Source organism: Pseudophryne corroboree, chromosome 11, assembly GCF_028390025.1.
Source record: "Pseudophryne corroboree isolate aPseCor3 chromosome 11, aPseCor3.hap2, whole genome shotgun sequence".
In the NCBI taxonomy this organism is placed as follows: Eukaryota; Metazoa; Chordata; class Amphibia; order Anura; family Myobatrachidae; genus Pseudophryne; species Pseudophryne corroboree.
Window position 1 is genome coordinate 279945664 of NC_086454.1, and position 19126 is coordinate 279964789.

Here is a 19126-nt window from a genome sequence, read left to right on the forward strand (position 1 = left end):
CTTCATCCGTCTCCACTTTATCACTTTTTAAAGCTTAATACAATTGCAAAAGCTTGCCTATACGCAATCATGGGGCATCTTAATTTATTAAAGCACAGATCTTAGGATGCTGACAGCAGTAGCGCCAACCCGATGTACAAAAATATTAAATGTCAATAACATGGCAGGTGTGTACTATGGTGGTCATTCTGAGTTGTTCGCTCATTGCCGATTTTCGCTATGCTGCGATTTGTTGCTAAATGCGCATGCGCATGGTACGCAACGCGCATGCGCTTAGTTATTTAACTAAAAACTTAGCAGTTTTGCTGTTGTCTGTGCGGCGCTTTTCAGTCGCACTGCTGATCGGTGAGTGATTGACAGGAAAGGGGCGTTTCTGGGTGGTAACTGAGCGTTTTCCGGGAGTGTGCTAAAAAAAACGCAGGCGTGTCAGGGAAAAATGCGGGAGTGTCTGGAGAAACGGGGGAGTGGCTGGCCGAACGCTGGGTGTGTTTGTGACGTCAAACCAGGAACTAAACGGACCGAGCTGATCGCAATCTAGGAGTACGTCTGGAGCTACTCAGAAACTGCAAGAAAATATTTAGTAGCAGTTCTGCTACTCTTTCGTTCGCTATTCTGCTAAGCTAAGATACACTCCCAGATGGCGGCGGCCTAGCGTGTGCAATGCTGCTAAAAGCAGCTAGCGAGCGAACAACTCGGAATGACCACCTATATTCCTAAACAAAATGTCTGATTTAAAGATAAACATGCACTGTATACCTTAAAATATTGCATACCATTTAACTTTAAATGCACAGGTAAACTACTGTACAGTAGTTATAAAACAGTAAGGCTATTTTCCCCTCGGCTCCATCAGTTACCTAATCAAAAGTAGAGCTGATGTATTTATAATTTCATGCAAATTTAACAATTTCCTCTTCCAGTTTCGGAGTGATATTTATCAAAATTTGGAGATAAAGAGGTCTACAATTTACCACACCTTGGAGAGAAATAAAGTGGAGTGAGATATAGACCGCAACGTACCAATCATTCAGCTACTGTCATTTTATAGGCTATAAGTAATAATGACAGAAGTTGATTGGTACTTTATCTCTCTCTATGTTATCTCTCTTCAAACTTTGATAAATGTCCCCCTCAGTGTGTACTGCATGTGCACATTGGGAGCCAGTAGGGAGGGACAGATGTAAAAGATATCTGCTTCTGTTCCTCCTTCATAAAACCCGGTGATCCTTAATATTTGCAACTACCCTCAGAAAATGGGTGTCTTGGGAGAATATCTCTCAAATATTACTTTATAAATGGGCCCCTTAGTGTAGTACATATACTGTGACATGGCTGTCCCCAATAATAAACCTTTTTATGAGATGGTAGTAATCGATCGTTGTCCACTACTAATGGGGCAAGACTCATCTAAAGCGTCATGTTCTGTAAAGAGCCGCCATGGTATCTGACTGGTATGAAATATTGCTTATTTCTGCTCATATCACATATAGGTGTGAGAAATATAAGCAATATTAACAGTACAATAATATCCAGAAATGGGCACATTTGCACATCATGCTGCTAGGCTCCTATGGGGCATCGCACTTAGGTGGAATCTCCCTCTAGGGGTTTAGCTAACAGGAGCAGATTATGATGCCCATATAACATAATTGAGCAAAACAAAATGTTAAGGTGACACTTTAACGGCAGGCTCAATATTTCCTTAATATCACAACTTTTTAAGAACATAAACATCTCCATCTAGTCATAATTTAGGAGAGAGAAAGAAATACCTTGGGGCACATTTATCAACGAGTGATAAAACTTGTGAATTATAAAACTAGTTGTGTGATAAAGGATATCCAGCCAATCAGGTCCCAACTGTCATTTTTCAAACACATGACAGGAGTGGAACACATCACAGGTAGGAGCTGATTGGCTGGAACATAATTTATCACTCGTTGATAAATGAGCCCCCTAGTTTCCTTTGTGTTACTAAGCAGGACTTTGAGTTGACACATGTTTACATGTTTGCTATACTGATTATTTCTGTCATGGATCAAGAATCAGTGAAAAATTAGAAAGATGTTCTGAGATGAACAGGTGCCGTTGTGTATACACAGAAGAGTGTGTGCATCCGTTTTCTAGTACTAGCTACAGATGTACAGTAGCCATGCTCATCTTACTGCCATGCGACATGCTGCATCACAGCTTGCTGCATTGCATGCCAGATTGCGGCTATTGGCAGCCGGCAATCACTACATTCATTTCTTTAGGAGTTAATGGAGCAATCGCCGGCTGCAGCATGCTGCACTGCAGTAAGATGAGCAAGGTTACATCTGTATGTACCAAGGGTGTGACCTTTTCTGACATCTAGAGCACAGGTTCTCGAACTTAGTCCTCATGACCCCACACGGTCCACATTTTGCAGTTCACCTGTAGATTTTTAAAATGTGACAGTTGGTGATACACAGTGCAGCTGCTGGGTGACATGGAAAACGTGAACCGTGTGGGGCCCTGAGGACCGAGTTTGAGAACCACTGCTACTAGAGTCTCCCATATGTATGTACACTGCTCGCACGGTAGAGAAGATAAAACAGTGGCCCTCATTCCGAGTTGTTCGCTCGGTATTTTTCATCGCATCGCAGTGAAAATCCGCTTAGTACGCATGCGCAATGTTCGCACTGCGACTGCGCCAAGTAACTTTACTATGAAGAAAGTATTTTTACTCACGGCTTTTTCTTCGCTCCGGCGATCGTAATGTGATTGACAGGAAATGGGTGTTACTGGGCGGATACACGGCGTTTCAGGGGCGTGTGGCTGAAAACGCTACCGTTTCCGGAAAAAACGCAGGAGTGGCCGGGGAAACGGTGGGAGTGCCTGGGCGAACGCTGGGTGTGTTTGTGACGTCAACCAGGAACGACAAGCACTGAAATGATCGCACAGGCAGAGTAAGTCTGGAGCTACTCTGAAACTGCTAACTCGTTTGTAATCGCAATATTGCGCGTACGTCGGTCGCAATTTTAAGAAGCTAAGATTCACTCCCAGTAGGCGGCGGCTTAGCGTGTGTAACTCTGCTACATTCGCCTTGCGAGCGAACAACTCGGAATGAGGGCCAGTATTCTTTAGGGATCAAATCTGCACATTGACACGTTTCCCCGTCTCGTTCCCGTTGCGTTTCCCAGTTCTCCCATCTGATGAGTCTGCTAAAGGTTTCAAAAGCCATTCATCTCTGTGCTGCCAGTGATGTGAGCACACTTTGCTTTGGGAAGTATAATATAAATAGCTGCATAATAATAATACATCCCCAATTGCATAAAATCTGCAGTAAAGTAAAAGAGTTTCCTGTAGTCACTCGGAGAACTTTATATTCCCTCAGCTATGCAGGCTGCCTTGTAAATTTGGAAAGTTGCTTAGCAACACATCCGTGCGTGCAGCTGTGATGTCTATTAACAGGTGTTATCCCAGGTTCCTCGTTTAACCTCTTGCCTGCCAGAGAAGGCCTGGAAGAGCAGTGCAGAAGAGCTATAGCCGTGATGGGCTTTTCAGCATATATTGTTTTTCTTTTTAAAGGTTGGGGTACGTTGTTTCTCCTCCCAAGTGTAATAAAAGTGGAGGACTTGGAATATTGCAGTATGGTAAAGCCTTCAGGCCGTCCTCGATAGTAAAAAGGCCCCTTTACCCATAGTGCAGGAAAGTTATTGTGTGAAAAGGATCTGAATACCCATTATTTCTGCAGGGGGTTACTTATCCCCGGGATTTACTGGTTCTTCACCATGCGGACCGAACACTCAATTTCCCAAAAGTGGAAGGCCCTCTATAGTCTCAAGAAGTTTAAGAGCCACACCATTTCCTTAGAGATGGAAGCTGGAGGCATAAAGATCACTTTCACCTAAAAAACTTGAAAATGAATAAGCAGTAAACAAAAAAACAAAAACAGAAAAAAAAGGCCCATAAAGATTATATTTAACATTGTGCCAACCTCTGATTGGCATGATAAATAACTTCTCTTGCCCCGAATGTCAGGAAATGGGTTTGTTGGGTCGACCCTATTTAGGTCGACACTCATTAGGTCGACCACTATTAGTCAACAGGTGGTAGGTCGACACAAGAAAAAGGTCGACAGTTGGCAGGTCGACCTGGAAAAGGTCGACATGCATTTTTTGGGGGGGCATGTGTCATTTTCTTCGTAAAGTGACCGGGAACCCCAATTAGTGCACCATGTCCCCTCGCACTGTGTCCCCTGCTTCAGGCAAGGTGCCTTGCTCCATTACCGCTACACTCGGTGCAGGTTACTATTCCCAATCATAGTCCACGTGGTTCGTAAAGTATGAAAACGTTCAATAAATGGAAAAAAAAAATGTGAAAAACTCATGTCGACCTTTTCATGTGTTGACCTTTGTCATGTTGACCTAATGCTCATGTTGACCTTTTCATGTGTTGACCTTTGTCATGTTGACCTAATGCTCATGTTGACCTTTTCATGTGTTGACCTTTGTCAGGTTGACCTATTGCTCATGTTGACCTTTTGTAGGTGTCGACCTAATGCATGTCGACCAATAGTGGTTGGTCTATTGAGTGTCGACCTAAGTATTGTCGTCCTAAGGGCCGTATCCTGTATCTCAGGGAATAGAAAATGATCTGCACAATGCTTCGCTAATATCTCACCTCCCATGACTTTCAGCCAATATAGTTCACTCTTCTCAGGTCTATGCAGGACAGAGGAATTCAATCAGATGTAGAATTTGCCTCACTAATACAATATAAAGGGTTTAAAGAGAGTTACTCTCATATGTGCTAAGGGGGACATTTACTAAGCAGTAATAAGAGCGGAGAAGTGAGCCAGTGGAGAAGTTGCCCCATCAACCAATCAGCAGCTCTGTATAATTTTATAGTATAATTATAGATGTTAATTCAGTGCTGATTGGTTGATGGGGCAACTTCTCCACTGGCTCACTTCTCCGCTCTTATCACTGCTTAGTAAATGTCCCCCTATGCTCCTGTAATTTTTCAAGCACAACCTGTGGCATGACAGTTAGGAGCTGATTGGCTGGTACTTTATCTCTCGCCACTTTATCACTCTCAGAGGTTTAGTGCATCTCCCCCTAGGAGCGGTATGTTATAAACAGACAACACAAATAGACTTTTCTAGGAAATCTTATTTTCCAAACACCATTGGCACAAATAGCTTCCATCTATGGCCCTCATTCAGAGTTGTTCGCTCGCAAGCTGCTTTAAGCAGCTTTGCACACGCTAAGCCGCCGCCTACTGGGAGTGAATCTTAGCATAGTAAAATTGCGAATGAACGATTAGCAGAATTGCGAATAGACACTTCTTAGCAGTTTCTGAGTAGCTCCAGACTTACTCGGCAACTGCGATCAGTTCAGTCAGTTTCGTTCCTGGTTTGACGTCACAAACACTCCCAGCGTTCGCCCAGACACTCCCACGTTTCTTCAGACACTCCCGCATTTTTCCCAGAAACGGCAGCGTTTTTTCACACACACCCATAAAACGGCCAGTTTCCGCCCAGAAACACCCACTTCCTGTCAATCACATTACGATCACCAGAACGAAGAAAAAACCTCGTAATGCCGTGAGTAAAATACCTAACTGCATAGCAAATTTACTTGGTGCAGTCACACTGCGGACATTGCGCATGCGCATTAGCGACTAATCGCTCCGTTGCGAAAAAAAAATAACGAGCGATCAACTCGGAATGACCACCTATGTAACATTTCCTAGGAATCTCCTCCTAAATAGCAGTAACCCATTTGGAACTATATTGATAAATATTGCATAATTGTGGTGTGGTGATTAAGTACATTAAGAAAATTGAGCAAATTCTTAAAATAGGGAAACATTTGCGCAAAATCCACAAGATAGACATAATGAATGAGACATAGAATAACTTGGATAGAACATTGGTTTGATAACCTGCACTCATAGAATATAGGAAGGCTCCCTCTAAAAGTCACTGGGTGGTTATTGCTATACTATCCAAACCACTCACACCCCAATGTAATATGCATTATATTTATCGCACACTGGCACTTGATTTTCAGGGAAGACAAGCCTATATTTCCCAACATCTAAATGCAATTTCCAGAAAGACACTGGCCCTCATTCCGAGTTGTTCGCTCGCTAGCTGCTTTTAGCAGCATTGCACACGCTAGGCCGCCGCCCTCTGGGAGTGTATCTTAGCTTAGCAGAATTGCGAACGAAAGAGTAGCAGAACTGCTAATAAATAATTCCCTGCAGTTTCTGAGTAGCTCTGGACCTACTCACAGATTGCGATCAGCTCAGTCCGTTTAGTTCCTGGTTTGACGTCACAAACACGCCCTGCGTTCGGCCAGCCACTCCCCCGTTTCTCCAGACACTCTCGCGTTTTTCCCTGACACGCCTGTGTTTTTTTTTTGCAAACGCTGGGAAAACGCTGAGTTGCCACCCAGAACGCCCCTTTCCTGCCAATCATTTAACGAACAGCAGTGCGACTGAAAAGCGCCGCAGAAGCCACAGCAAAACTGCTAAGTTTTGTGTTAAATAACTAAGCGCATGCGCCCTGCGTGCCTTGCGCATGCGCAATTTGCAACAAATCGCAGCATAGCGAAAATCGGCAATGAGCGAACAACTCGGAATGACCCCCATTGTTGGTAGACAAGAGCACCTAAATGTATCACTTCTATTGCCGTGTAGATGGACATTGAGGCACTTAAGGGGGGTACTGATGGGAGAGATGTGTGCTGAGCGATCTTAACACAGATCGCTCAGCACACATCTCTCTTCCCGCTCAGCACAGTGCGATGTGCTGAGCGAGGGGGGCGGACGGATGGACGGCTGCTCACGTCACATAGCGCTGAAGTGAACGACCTGCTAGATTGAGCCTACATGCAGGCTCAATCTAGCACCGGCGATAGCGATGTGCGGGGCTGCGCATCGCTGCCGGGCATACACACGGCAGATCCGTGCTTAAAATCTAAGCAATCTGGTCAGATTGCTTAGATTTTAAACACGGATCTCTCCGTGTGTACCCCCCTTTAGTTTGTCACTACTCAATGTGCCCCCTAGGCAATAACAGAATAGGGCGTTTTAAATTAAAGGTGTAGATGAATCAAACCTGGAGAGAGATAACATGGAGAGAGTTTAAATTGCCAATCAACCAACCAACCAACCAACCAACCAACCAACCTAACATGAACTGCCACGTTACAGACTGTGTTTGAAAAATAACAGGAGCTGATTTGTTGGTAGTTTATCTCTCTCTGAACTCTGATAAATTTCCCCTTTATCTCTCTCCAAGATCCAATACATCTAACCCATAGATTGCAAACTGCTCTGTTCCCTCCCTCTCTCCACGCCCATGCATTGAAAAATCCCACGTACAATATGATAGAGAAACATACTGTCACAACCAAATGTCCTTCTAGAAATTGATATAACAATGTAATTAAAATGGACAGTAGTAGTAGTCACATGAATCCTGGCTTTAACAACAGTTTTGCTGTTTCTCTAGCAATTTAGCATGTACAATGCTAGATCGTGTTGTTCCCTACTTTTGATGCATCCAGGGCTGCTGTCTCCGCTCCCTAGCCCGTGATCCAGCCCTGCCACAGAATGTGGTCACGGCTCAGGGAATGTTCACATACAGCATATACCACAAAGTGTAATGGTTATTATTATTATTATTATTATTATTATGTACAAATAACTTCTAGGGACCTATTTTTAAATACCAAATCCTGCCTTTGGAATTTGCAACAAATTAGAAATAGGTTTAGCAGGCAACGAAGAGTAAACTGATTTTTTACCTTTATAGTTAAAAACGTAATCCAGTGTTTTCTATATTGTGTGCTAATGCAAATTACCTTGAACTCTGCATTATTTCACACCCTTCTAGGAGATTGTTTCAAAACTGTACCTTAACATGAATGAAAACGAACTTCAGGTCTACTGATAATTGGATTTAACATACTAACACCTAACTACAAATGTGTGATTCTTAGATATAAATCCTGTGGGTATTTATAAAGATACTGTAAATCTCAAACTAAGTATGTAGGGAAATAGTATTCATAGTGATTTTTAACCCTGGGGTTTTGAGAAAAGAAATCTAAAAAGTACACAGTATGTATGTGGATACTGTAGCTGGAACCTGTTAATGTGTTGTTGGGTATGCCATATACCATAAAAGGATGTAAATATATCTTTATACAAGAATGCAATTTAAAGGATAATTTACTCTGTAACCTCTCTCTCTCTCTCTCTCTCTCTCTCTCTCTCTCTCTCTCTCTCTCTCTCTCTCTCTCTATATATCTATCTTTGTATAATTCTTTGTTTCTCTCTTAGGCATATTTAGTAATTCTCAAGTATTAGAACCGCTAATTAGAATTTGTAATTCATGGCAATAAGAAATTAACATTCCCCTGAATGTACTAAAAATCACATGCAGGGACAGGCCAGCCGAAAGGAAAAAAAAAAATAATAAAAAAAAGTAATAATAATAAAAATAAATACAGTATATATATATATATTTATTATTATTTTTTTTTTGGGGGGGTCATACTAATAGTGGACCTGATGATGGTGTCAATGGACACTAAAATGTAAACTTACATATTTAATACTGTAATACATTCAATACGGGTGTACAGCTTTCTGTAAGACCATCAGTGCCACCTAATTTGTTTTCTTATATATATATAAATATATATATATACTAGGTGCTTCCTCGCGCCCTACGGGCGCTCTTCACACCGTCGGAAGGGGCTACGCCCCCTTAACCCCTGCACGCCTTTCTGGGGTTCAATATATGGAGTATTACCTGCATTCCTAGTTTTGTTAGTGTTTGAATATTGCACAATGATAGGGCGTCCGATGGTGAAGGGGGCGTAGTCCCTTGCAACAGGAAAGGGTTTGGGGAGTGGGGACCGCGGATGGGGGAGGGGGTATGAAGGCGCTGTGGGTGGGGTAGGAGCAGGGGTGTCGCAGGTGGGGGATGGCAGCTGGAGGGCTGTTGCGGATGGAGGAGGGGTTCCGAAGGCGCTGCAGATGAGGAAGGGGTGTGCAGTGGATGGGGGAGGTGTCCAGGGGACGCGGTGGGTGGGGGAGGGGTGGATGCGGGGGTAACGTGGGTGGGGGAGTGGCGGGTGCGGTGCTGTTGCGAATGGTGTAGGCGATGCGGATTGGGAAGGGCCTGCTGCGTGGGTGGGGTAGGGGATCCAAAGGTGCAGCGGGCGGGGGAGAGCCAGATGCGGGGTGTGGCGGATGGGGGAGGGGCTGCTGCAGATGGGGGAGGGGTTTGGAAGACACTGCGGGTGGGGTAGGGGGTCCGAAGGCGCAGTGGGTGGGGGTGCCACGGGTGGTGGAGGGGCAGGTGCGGGGGTTTGCGGGGGATGGGGAGGGGTCCAGGGGCGCTGCAGGTGGTGGAGGGGCAGATATCAGTGCACATAGTCTCTGTGGTAGTTAGTGAGGGTTGGTGATGGTGTGAGAGGGGTGAAGGCCAGTACACAGACAGGCAGTTAGAGAGCAGGATGAGGGTGACAGGGCATAGTGACGGGGAGTACTTAGCAGATATAGGGGTGGGCTACAGGTGTGATGTCACAGTGTGTGTACCTTTGCTCTCATGTGTGAGGTATGTGAGGTATATGTGAGGTATGTGTGAGGTATGTGTGAGGTATGTGTGAGGTAAGGATGTGCGGGTCGTGGTGGCCACTAACCTCCAGGCTGCTGCTGTGAGATGGTGACTGCAGAGGGAGGGAGCTCAGACCCAGCAGCAATGGGTCGTGGTCAGCATTCCTTCCTGGCCCCGTTCCGCCGCACACTGTCCGCCCCGTCTGACGGGCGTCATTCCTCCATCCTGCATGGCAGCGTCAGCTGCTCTGATCGCGGAGCATAGCTAAGCGTCCGGAGCCCTGTGGGCGGGCAGGCATGGTGTTTCCCTGGAGAGGTGCGGCGCGCGTCCTTAGGCTGCAGACGGAGGGAGCTCCGGCCCAGCAGCAATGTTGATTAGTGCGTGTCCCGTCCTGGCGCTGTCCCGCTGCACATGCTCTGCACCGCTTGCCGCAGAGCATGGCAGCCCTTGTCTGTATGCTGCAGATGCTGATCTAGCGGTGCCTGAGCTAGCGCCCTCTCCCTGGGGTGTGGGTGTCAGGCGGCAGGTATGGTGTGTAGGTGGGAGAGGAGCTGCGGGCGGCGACTCGCTGCCTGCAAGTACCCTCCATATCAGCGCTGTTCCCCTCCCTGCAGATAGTGTCAGTGGCCGTGGTGTACTTTTGCTACTGGTGGCCAGGACCGGTGCTAGGGTGTTCGGCGCCCCCCTGCAAACTATGAATTTTGCGCCCTCCCATATTCCTTTGTTGTGCATCGGGAAAAGTGGTGTGGTCTCACAACTAAGGGGCATGGCCACACAATAGTACCCCCATTTAAAATTACGCCACAATGTAGCACAATCTTATTCATCTTATACGTAATGCCCCACCCGTAGTCGTAGCGTCCTTATACGTAATGCCCCACCCGTAGTAGTAGCGTCCATATACGTAATGCCCCCCCAATAGTAGTAGTGTCCTTATACATAATGCCCCCCCAGTAGTAGTAGCAGTTATATGTAATGCTCCCCAACAGTAATAGTAGCGTCCTTATACATAATGCCCCCCCAGTAGTAGTAGCATCCTTATACATAATGCCCCCCCAGTAGTAGTAGCATCCTTATACATAATGCCCCCCCAGTAGTAGTAGCGTCCTAATACATAATGCCCCCCCAATAGTAGTAGTGTCCTTATACATAATGCCCCCCCAGTAGTAGTAGCAGTTATATGTAATGGCCCACAACAGTAATAGTAGCATCCTTATACGTAATGCCCCACCCGTAGTAGTAGCGTCCTTATACGTAATGCCCCCCAGTAGTAGTAGCAGTTATATGTAATGCCCCCCAACAGTAATAGTAGCGTCCTTATACGTAATGCCACCCCTGTAGTAGTAGCATCCTTATACATAATGTGCCCCCAGTAGTAGTACCGTCCTTATACATAATGCCCCCCCAGTAGTAGTAGCATCCTTACATGTAATGCCCTCCCAGTAGTAGTAGCACCGTCCTTATACATAATGCCCCCCAGAAGTAATAGAGTCCTTATACATAATGCCCCCCCCTGTAGTAGCGTCCTTATATGTAATGCCCCCAGTATTAGTAGCCTCCTTATACGTAATGTCCCCCTATAGTAGTAGCGTCCTTATACGTAATGCCCCCCCATAGTAGTAGCGTCCTTATACGTAATGCCCCCCCTATAGTAGTAGCATCCTTATACGTAATGCCCCCCCATAGTAGTAGCGTCCTTATACGTAATGCCCCCCCTATAGTAGTAGCATCCTTATACGTAATGCCCCCCCTATATTAGTAGCGTCCTTGCATGTAATGCCCCCCCCAGCAGTGGCGTCCATAAAGTGCGCACACACAGACATACCTCACACACACACAATTCACACATATATACAAACACACACACCCCACCATATATACACACACACACACACACACCCACACACACACACACAGTGGCGGATCTTGCCACGGGCAAGCAGGACTTTTGCCCGGGGCGCCGCCTTCCGGAGGGCGCCGGCGCCATCCGGAGGGCGCCGCACCATGGCAAGATCCTCCATTGTCAGTGTGCGCCCCAGCAGTGTCCCCCCGCTGTGCCCCCCCTCCCGCTGTGAGAAGGGAACCAGACGCTATGCGTCTGGTTTCCCTTCGTGGCGCTGTTCCTCCCCCGCTCTGAAGGGAATCAGACGCTAAGCGTCTAGTTTCCCTTCATGGAGAGGACCTTTGGTGTGCGGTGCGCGATGACGTCATCGCGCACCGCACAGCATTGTGGCATAGACGCTAGGGGTCATAATTGACCTCTAGCGCTTATGCTGTGCTATGGGAGAGACGTCATGACTGACGTCTCTCCCATAGATCCGAGGAGAAGAGCGGCGCCGGTCTGCAGGGTCTGGAAACAGGAGCGGGGTACAGTAAGTATACTTTTTTTTTTCCTTTTTTTTCCAGCGGCGCTACAAATGGGGGGCGTGACTGACCACGCCCCCATGTTAAGCCACGCCCCTAACTTTTGCCCGGGGCGCCGCAAGGGCAAGAACCGGCCCTGCACACACACACACATACACACACATTTCTCTCTCACCCTCCACTTACCAAGTCTGGCTGGCCGTCACTGCAATGCTGATTCCACCACTGTTCAGCTGTCTGGTCCCATGTAGCTCCGCCCCTCTATTCCGTGTAGCTCCGCCCCCTCGTGACGCCGTAGCTCCGCCCCTTTTCGGGACCCGCTCTGCACAGCACACAGCCCGTTGTCACAGGTGATTGGGGGGGGGGGGGGGGGGAGGCCAGGCACAGCAGCCGGCAGCTAGTGGCCATCCTCACCTCCTATACTGTAAGGTAGGGTCTTGCACCTGACTGCTGCTGGCGCTGGGTATGGAGTAGCTCCCTGCAGCAGATGGTTGACTCCGCCCAGCTCTGTGACTCCGCCCAGCGTTACGAGCACAGAGTCACAGATTAAGGCAAATATATAGGAGATATATATATATATATATATATATATATATATATATATATATATATATATATATATAAAATCTATATATTACTTTTTTGCTTTGAACAAAACTGCATTTTTTACAGTTACTTTGATGTGCAAACACTTTCACAAGGTGCTAGGAGTCTAGGTGATGGTATAGAGAATGTTCTGACATTTTACCTTGTAGTTTTACAATAGATCATCTAACTGTGAAATGTTTTTGTAGTTGAGATGAGTTGCATTGTAGTTTAGAGTAAATAGAGTTATGCTGCAGAATGGACAACCTGACGGATGTACAGTGTTCTGACAATTAAATATTTGACTTCTACTTGTTTCAACATTCTGCACTCAATTTGTGTTACACAATGTATACTCTTTGAATATACCTGGGATAATGAGGAGCAGTGAATTCCGCTGTGCATTGTGTGGGCAGGACAAAGAACACATAGGTCTTAATGTTGCATGTGCAACTCTGTGACCAGTCACGGGAAGAGGCAACTACTTTGTGGAACAGTTCTGAAAATGATTCTCATCTCCAACTGATAGTCATCGACTAAATCCCAACTTTTAGATCTAAATCTATCTAACCTTTAACCCATAGTGTGGAAATAATCCATAATTATTTAAACAAATAACTCCAGACAAAACTAAAAACCAATGGTGAATAAAATTACGAATGTAGAAACAGTATATTAAATATTACCTATCTGGGTCCCCTGATACTTATAAAGAGAACCTCATGTAGAAGAGAGATCCAATGTATAGACAGACAGGGGGGAATTCAATTGTTTGAAAATTTGGTTGGGTGTCTGTTTTTTCCTGTCTATTAGATAGGAAAAAACAGACACCCAACTGACTTTTCAAACAATTGAATAACCCCCACAGCGTCTAATTAGACAGTCAATAGGTCGACCCCATATAGACAACATGCAATAGGTTGACAAGGTCAAAAGTTCGATAGGTAAATGGTCAGCTGTGTTTATGGTCGACAGGTACAAAAAGTTTAAAAGGTCAACAGGACAATGGTCAACAGCCAAATGGTCGACACAGGTTTTTTGCATTTTCTTTTAAACTTTTGCTTCATTTACTATCCACGTGGACTACATTTAGAAATAGTAACCTGTGCTGGTCACAGCAGTAGTAGGGCAAGGCAAGCCTGTATGGGTCTACATTTGAACAAACTGTGGTCACAATGGACAAATTTTGGCCAAAAAAACATTAAAAAGAACTTATGTCAAACTTTTTTTGTGTCAACCCTTTCCATGTTGCCGTTTTATCCAAGTCAACATTTTTTGTATCTGTCTAACTTAGACACAGTCGATATGTTCATTGTTGACCTTATGACTGTGTCAACCTCTTGTATGTTGACCATATAGCATTACTGCCTCACAGCACTGATGTCAAAGGTTCGAATCCCACCAGGGCCCCTACAGTTTGGAGTTTGTATATTCTCCCTGTACTTGCGTGGGAATCCTCCGGGTACTCCAGTTCCTCCCACAATCCAAAAATATACTGGTAGGTAATTGGCTCCCGACATAATTAACCCTAGCATGAATGTGTGTGCGTAAACACGATGCAGGGAATATAGATTGTAAGCTCTACACGGGCAGGAACTGATGTGAATAGACATATAGGGGGTAATTCAGAATTGATAGCAGCAGCAAATTTGTTAGCAGTTGGGCAAAACCATGTGCTCTGCAGGGGGGGCAGATGTAACATGTGCAGAGAGAGTTAGATTTGGGTAGTGTGAGTTCAAACTGAAATCTAAATTGCAGTGCAAAAATAAAGCAGCCAGTATTTACCCTGCACAGAAACAAAATAACCCACCGAAATCTAACTCTCTCTGCACATGTTATATCTGCCACACCTGCAGTGCACATGGTTTTGACCAACTGCTATCAAATTTGCTGCTGTGAGCAACTCTGAATTACCCCCATAGTCTCTGTAAAGCACTGGGGACTATGCTATATAATTAACAGGCAATAAATAAATATGGGGTTGACCTGACTATCTACTGTAATTGGCATAGATCTATTACACAACACCCGCAGTAGCTGGCATTGTTTGGGTTGTTATAGACCATCTCCCTAAACATCCTATTCATGCAAATGAGAAGTTCTCAAGGGAGCAATTTTGACTTTCGGGAACCCTGAACATAATCCACTCAAGCAAGAGGAAGGAAACTCAGATCAGACCAATCAAAGCATCATGTAAGGTTGGGTACATACATTTCTACATATTGTTCATTCGATCAACGAGCGATATAGCACTATCGTATCTGTCAACAATGTCCTTCACAGGCGTATCAGGTTGGCTCTGCAGCACAGCCGGCGCTGATATATCATGCAGATATAATTAACCATCTGGCTGTGTGTACGGCCAACTGCGCGATAGTTTGGCCAGAGCAGCCATTGAATATGATGTCACAAGTGGACAGGCATATTCAAATGGCTCTTCTGCCAGACATATTGGCAGCAGATTAGTAAGTGTGTATGTGCAAGATCATTTATGCATACACATTACCAACTGTATGAGCGCCCAATTAGTCAGCTATATGTGTACTCAGCCTAACTTGACAGATCAGCACCTGCTTGGAGCACATGTAAATCAAATATAGTACAAAATAAATACAGTCAAAGCTAGGAATCATTCATAATCCACAAAAGTGCAACCAACAATGCAATACCCTTTTATTACAATTACATCAACTTATTTACAGGGATAGGCATAAACTTTCCTGCCAAGCAGACCATTCCTACAGGGATGCAGAAGGTGGAGTGGAAGGAGTTGAGTACTTGCTCAGTGAGGTTGAGGGGCATCAGTGAGGTTCTAATTCGTTAGATGATATTGTTTTAAAGAGATAAAGGGGTGGTGTTGGCATATTTAATGGACCATTCACTGGTTTCCCACATATAGTTCTGATATTCAGATCATACCCAAGATCGGAAAATGTATCAACCAATGAAAAAAGGGGAGAAGGGGACCAGTGAAGAAGTTGCCCATAGCAACCAATCAGCACTGAGGTACAGATGGAGCCGCACTCACCCAGTGCGGCTCCATCGCAGGTATGCACTCCCGGTGTGACTAAGCGATCTGTCCGCCTAGTCACGCCAGGAGTGCACAGAGACGCTCTCCCATTCTAGTGAGTGGGGCGTGTCTCCGTCAAGGGCGTGTGCGTCCACCTGGAAGGAGACACTCTCGCCATTGGGCGTGCCCAGGCACAGATGGAGCCATGACTAGCATGGCTCCATCGGTAACATTTATCAAGTACAGTCTATAAAATAATAGGTAAAAGCTTATTAGTTGCTATGGGCAACTTCTCCACTGGTCCACTACTCAAGTCTTTTCACTGCTTGATACATCAACCCCACATCTTGCACCTTCCAGTTGCATTACGGTTAGGCACAAAAGCCACATATAATAAACACAGTCTTTTCACTCTCATGATTAAATTAATGAAGGGGGTGATCCTAAAGCAGTGATGGCTTACCTTGACACTCCAGCTGTTGTTGAACTACACATCCCAGCATGCCCTGCTACAGTTTTGCTATTTGGCCTTGCTAATACTGATGCAGGGCATGCTAGGATGTGTAGTTCAACAACAGCTGGAGTGTCAAGGTTAGCCATCACTGTATAAAGCATTAGTAGGCTAATTTTGATTGACATTTCCCCCAAGCGCATCTTTAGAAACATCCGCTAATTTCTATACCATTTATCTTAATGATGACCTAAACGTCACTAGAGGTTTACCAGTAATCTTATATCAATAATGCTTTCGCACATATAACTTACTTACAAACTTCTTGCTTCAACCGTGACAAAGACACTGGAAAGCTTTCACAATTGCAAAACAGAAAACAGAAATACTGGTCTATAAATTAGTCTAAAATCCCATCACAGCTAATCCTGTAACACAAAGCTGCATTAGGTGTAGGAGTCATAGATTTCCAGTGTCACACACTGTCCTGGGAAGAATAGAATACACAGTAATCCTTGTGTCTGGCGTTACATCTTAATTACTCTTTGTTTCTGCTCGAATCATTGTACTGAAAATTTGTTTGGCATGGAAACAATACAGGTCTATGTATCAGAGTATAATGATGGCGTTTCATCTCTTAGTTATTGGCAGAATATACTGTAGCAAAAATAAATAAACAAAACTCTGCCATTCTGGAATTTTGCATATTTTTTTTATATAATCTTGATTTAATTCACTTTCACCACAGTGCATTCCCCTTCAGCAATACAGCTGAGCACAAATTTCAATACTTTAGATTTATAAAGGGCGGGGGTGCTCATGGTTTGCGGCACGTAAGTAAATAAGTGGTACTGTATGTACCAAAATAATGAAATAAGTGGCATGGTGAGGCTCACATTTTTGAATATGAAACAAGAGAGTCGTGTTAACGTAGTGTAATAGGAGAGAAAATAAAAGAGAAAAGCTGCAGAATATTATGTAAATGACTCACCACAAGCTAAACTAAATGAATAAACTTTGTGCTCTTAACACTTTGATTACAGATTATGCAGACAATGTAATTTAAAAGAGTATGCTGTCTGATAAATGCAATGAGAGGGAATTATGTAAATTTCAACACATTAGATTGATTTGGTTGAAATGAAACCAGTTACATTCGATGTTTTCAGAAAGAGGCACAATTATTATGATTGAGAAACAGCAATGTTAATGAAGTGTGGTACTGTTAATCAATTCCTCCCTCAGTAGTAATAGCACAGGCTTGTGCCTTATCCCAAAGCACTTACAGCCGAGATTCTCTTCCACATGAAAACTGGGCTGTCAAACAAACCACTTTCACTCGTATTAGGGCCCTTCTACAGTCAATTAACTGGGGAGTGGGGGCAGCTTTTGAGAGAATGATGATTTCCCTGCTCATATGCGGCATGCAGGCCAGATGGGATACCTGTTCTAGATGGATCTATTGAACCCAACAATGGGTGGATGTACGGTATGTCCTGATACTAATAATGACAGCTGTGTAGAGTAAAATGTTCTGTTTGTAAATGGTTGGATATTCGGCCTAGGAGGAGACTCAGCTCCTAAATTTGTAGAACCCTCAATCTGGATTAAGGGGCTTTATTATCAACAACAATATTATAAATGTGGTTGGGACGTGACAGTTAGGCCACACTTGTATTTTTAATTGTTTCGGTGCCGGGACAGAGCTTCAGAAAAGCCCTGACTTGGCGAATGCCTAGAAGTAAAGCGATAGTTACTGTGTTCACTTTGCTTCTGGGTTCTGATCTGGAACCCGTGATGGGCATGGCCCATCCGAATGATCCCTCTCTGAAAATATATGCAATGGAGTAACCCATAGGTTCCGAAGATTGGGAAATCGGAAGGATTTGAAGCCCATGGGAAACAATAGGGGGGACTACTTATGTTGGAAATGAAGGCAACTACGTGTGAATCAGGGACGTGCAGTCAGGGGAGGCAGTGCCTCCCCTGTCATTAATGATTAACATAATAGAAAGAAGATACTTATGACACATATTTTGTGTTATAAGTATATTTTTTATATTGTGCTAATCATTTTAATACCTTAAATTGGTTTGGGAGGCACTGATAGCAGTGCCTCCCGTTGGCATTTGGAACGGGATTAAACGGGGGGCGGGGCCAAGCACCTGGGCTGTAAAAGCGCCTTGTTGACAGGGACATCACACCTATGTCAGCGAGGCAGCTGTGATTGGACAGCAGATCCAGTGCTGGACCCGCTGTCCAATCAGCCATACACAGCGGGTGGAAGCGGCGGTGGGACCCAGTGGTGACTGGCATTGGCAGGGGCTGGGCCCTTTCCTCGCCTGTCTGCTGTGGCTGCTGGCTGAAGGTGAGCTGCTGTAGAGCGGAGAAGAGCAGGAGCATGCTGGAGCTGACTTACTCGGGCTGTCACACTGACTCCGGCTTCCTGTGATGTGTGACGTTGCAGTTAGTGCTGTCCACGGGGTGAGGGAGAGCGTTCTGGACCCGGAAGCAGCAGAGAGGAGGTGACCGCTGGCAGCATCGGCATCCGACTTTCACTTATGAGTGAAGTCAGCTGGTGCCTGGCTGCTTTGAATGCCATCCCGTGTGCTCCCGCACCTGAATAGAAGTAATGCTGCTTGACCACACACAGATGGACCTGAGCCACAGCTTTCACAACGTGCAGTTTGTGAATAGAGAAGAGCAGGATAACAGACTGCAGCATTTAGGGTCCCTCCCACTCCTTCCTGTCCCCTGCTACTACCCACTACTACTCCCATTCTGCCCCTTGTTGACCACTACAACTCCCACTCTGCCTTCTGCTCTCCAGTACTAATCCCATCCTGCAACTGCTCTCCACCACCACTACCCCTATAATGTCCTAAAGCCAGATACTTCCCACTACTAGAATCATCCTGCCACCTTGCACAACGTCAGTAGGCTGGGCCCCGTCCTCTCAGTAGTGGCCATGCTCCCCTCCACCCAAGCCAGGCCAATTCATATATGGTAACTTAATCGGCTTGGAGGTGCTCCAGTCCTCCCTCCAGCACCGCAGCAGCCGGCAGGCACTAGAACCCATCGACAGCCAGCAGGTACTAGGTGCCCCAGT

The 19126-nt window shown here is 45.2% G+C and overlaps 1 protein-coding gene across 4 annotated transcripts in view; it reads right to left on the bottom strand.

Annotated features, from left to right (window-relative positions):
• The window catches only part of CDH11 (cadherin 11), a 260594-nt gene that overhangs the window by 118275 nt on the left and 123193 nt on the right, over positions 1–19126 (bottom strand). The window contains exon 1 of one of the 4 annotated variants that reach the window (XM_063945400.1): positions 12158–12178. The exons of 2 other annotated variants lie outside the window; for them this stretch is intronic. The gene's annotated coding sequence lies outside the window, so the exon portion shown is untranslated. Of the gene's footprint in view, positions 1–9692; positions 10074–12157; positions 12179–19126 lie in introns of those variants that run through there. One more of the 4 variants, XM_063945398.1, reaches the window with a different exon arrangement.